General features: G+C 42.1%; 1 pseudogene; it reads left to right on the top strand.

Annotated features, from left to right (window-relative positions):
• The first annotated feature begins 1,096 nt into the window (after window positions 1-1,096).
• On the top strand, window positions 1,097-3,402 carry LOC123176802 (ABC transporter C family member 3-like; annotated as a pseudogene).
• Window positions 3,403-3,531: the final 129 nt, after the last annotated feature.

Below are 3,531 nucleotides of genomic sequence, written 5' to 3'. Positions count from 1 at the left end.
GGAACCTTTCCGATGTCCGAATATATCCTTCCAATATATCAATCTTTACGTCTCGACCATTTCAATACTCCTCGTCATGTCCGTGATCTCATCCGGGACTCCGAACAAACTTCGGTACATCAAATCACATAAACTCATAATACTGATTGTCACCAAACGTTAAGCGTGCAGATCCTACGGGTTCGAGAACTATGTAGACATGACCGAGACTCATCTCCGGTCAATAACCAATAGCAGAACCTAGATGCTCATATTGGTTCCTAAATATTCTACGAAGATCTTTATCGGTCAAACCGCATAACAACATACTTTGTTCCCTTTGTCATCTGTATGTTACTTGCCTGAGATTCGATCATCGGTATCTCAATACCTAGTTCAATCTCGTTACCGGCAAGTCTCTTTACCCGTTCCGTAATGCATCATCCCGTAACTAACCCATTAGTCACATTGTTTGCAAGGCTTATAGTGGTGTGCATTACCGAGAGGGCCCAGATACCTCTCTGACAATCGGAGTGATAAATCCTAATCTTGATCTATGCCAACTCAACAAACACCATCGGAGACACCTATAGAGCATCTTTATAATCATCCAGTTACGTTGTGATGTTTGATAGCACACTAAGTGTTCCTCTGGTATTCAGGAGTTGCATAATCTCATAGTCATAGGAACATGTATAAGTCATGAAGAAAGCAATAGCAATAAACTAAACGATCATATTGCTATGCTAACCTATGGGTCTTGTCCATCACATCATTCTCTAACGATGTGATCCCGTTCATCAAATGACAACACATGTCTATGGCTAGGAAACTTAACCATCTTTGATTAACGAGCTAGTCAAGTAGAGGCATACTAGGGATACTCTGTTTGTCTATGTATTCACACATATACTAAGTTTCCGGATAATACAATTCTAGCATGAATAATAAACATTTATCATGAAATAAGGAAATAAATAATAACTTTATTATTGCCTCTAGGGCATATTTCCTTCAGTACATATCCACAACAATGTAATGCCATATAGATTGGTGTTGAACGACAAGAATTTATGTCCCATGTGCAAAGCACGGGCAATTTCGAGACGTGACTGGTATGGCCGGAGGAGTTGAGTCCGTCGGAGGCAACCCTCTGGCGCCCCGTAGGTGGAGGCTCGGTGGGTGTTGGCGTACGGATAGGTGAGATCGCCTATCCAGTTTTTACCGGATCGGGCTTGTAATGGGATAATGGAAGTGTTCTTACGTTTTGGTTTCAGTTGCTTTCGAGTTTTAGATCTATTTTTCTTTGCAGAATGGTAATTTGTTGGGATAGAGTCTTGATATCAATTATTGCAGAATGCTAATCAGTTTTATGTCAGCTTTATCTTCTCAGGATAAACCAGATGTTTTCCTATGCCTTGAGAAGTTGCCGATGGACGATATGTAGAGGCTACCAAGTGGTAGCTCCAATGTTGCAACTGAGGTCAGCAATGGGTGCTTCTCCTGGGACGGCTCACCTGAGATACCAACACTGAAGGATCTGAATTTTCAAGATCAGCAAGGCATGCGTGTTGCAGTCTGTGGGATGATCGGATCTGGAAAATTAAGTTTGCTCTTTTGCATTATCAGTGAGGTGCCAAAGCTATTAGGAAAGGCTAAAACTTGCGGAACATTGGCATATATGTCAGCCAGACGGTATGGATGCAGAGCAGCAAAATTTAGGACAACATACTGTTTGACAAGGAGATGGAGAGTGAGAAGTATGGCAGGGTCCTTGAGTGGTGTTCGCTGAAGAAAGACTTGGAGCACAAAGTCATTGGAGAGTGAGGCAGCAATCTTAGTGGTAGGCAAAAGCAATGGATTCAGATAGCCCGTGCATTGTATCAGGGTGTTGACACCTATTTGTTCAATGATATGTTCAATGCAGTTGATGCTCATACATGATCCCACCTTTTCAAGGTATAATACCATCTCTTTTTTTACAATAGAAGTTTGAGAACACGTTGCTTAAGGCTTCTATCATTTGTAGGAATGCTTGCCTGGGGCTTAGGCTTAAAAAACAATGGTTTATGTCACCCACCAGATTGAATTCCTGCCTGCAGCCGATCTTATTTTGGTGAGAATTTCATTGGCACATGTTTCATGTCAATTTTATTGTCATAAATTATTCGCTTCTCCTAGTAAGGTAATTTTAATGCAGGTAATGAACGGCGAGAGAATAGCACAGGCAGGCAAATACAACGATATACATAGTTCAGGAGCGGACCTAGCAGAACTGGTTGGTCCACACCAAGATGCTCTCACAACAATGGACGTGACTGATGTTGCTAATGGAGGTGATGAGTTCGAACCTATCCAGGTCATTGTCATCCGTTGAAGAGAAAGATAAATGAAATGGCAAATAAAACAGTGACATGGTTCAAAGTGGGCAGCTGGTGCAGGAAGAAGGAAAAAAGATAGGGTGTGGTTATGGGTCTACTGGAAGTACCTCACATTGGCTTACCGGGGAGATCTTGTAGCACAGTTACTTTTCCAAGTACTTTAGACGTTCAGATTGCTAGCAATTACTGGATGGCCCGGGCTTCTCATGTGTCGAAAGACGCCGAGGCTCCAGTAAGCACGTCGACACTGATCTCTGTCTTTGTGGCATTGGTTGTTGCAAGTTCGCTTTGCATCTTCGTAAGGGCACTTGTTTCTTCTGGCAGCTGCATACAAAATAGCAACTCTGTTGTTCAACAAGATGCACATGGCCATATTCAGAGCTCCTATGTGTTTTTTGACTACAATCCGAGTGGGAGCATCTTGAATAGAGTAAGTTATCTGCATCAGCTCAAATTTCCTTTAAAGTTTTATTTATTAACATCAACTATGCGGACTCTGAAGAAAGTCGCCAATGATTACAGAGGGTATGTATTTGTCTCGGTCAGTAAGAAAATCTAAACTTGCAGGAATGTGGAAGAAGCCAAAGGGCGAGCCATTTTGATTGGCCTCAAGTCGCTTTCAGCCGTGTACAGAGGGCCCATAATCATATCATTGAAACTAACACCCAAGGATTGGAGGTGGGCAGGCCTAATAGGTCTGGTTGTTTCTCTTTCATCAGCGATGTAAAAAAATGAGTTGCAGGTTTTCAGCCCCGTCCTCATCAACTCCATTCCCAGGGCAAAAAAAAACTGGCACATGAGCTGGCTGCTCGGGCCAGCCGAGATTCGTTGATCCTTGCTGATGTATCGAGGCAACTCTGCACCCTGCTGCTATCTGAATGTACCACCTAAGTGTGTTTTGTCTGTTAAGGTAGTCATCCTAAAAACAAGAACTATGCTGACTCAGGACTTAAACTGGTTAGGCTTCAACCAAAGTGAAGTGGATACAAAGATCGCTTACCAGATGAGTTCCATCATACAAATAGCATCAACGCCTATATTGGTAATTGTTTATTATATTATTTTATATTAAAACGGCTTATGTATTCTACCGGAGCTGTCACGTGCCATATTAATTTCAGAAAAGCAATTTCTAATTTAATTGTTAGGGGAGTGCTTCGGTACAACCCCC

The sequence above is a fragment of the Triticum aestivum genome, unplaced genomic scaffold (genome assembly GCF_018294505.1).
Source record: "Triticum aestivum cultivar Chinese Spring unplaced genomic scaffold, IWGSC CS RefSeq v2.1 scaffold123088, whole genome shotgun sequence".
In the NCBI taxonomy this organism is placed as follows: Eukaryota; Viridiplantae; Streptophyta; class Magnoliopsida; order Poales; family Poaceae; genus Triticum; species Triticum aestivum.
This window is presented reverse-complemented; position numbering and strand designations above follow the sequence as displayed.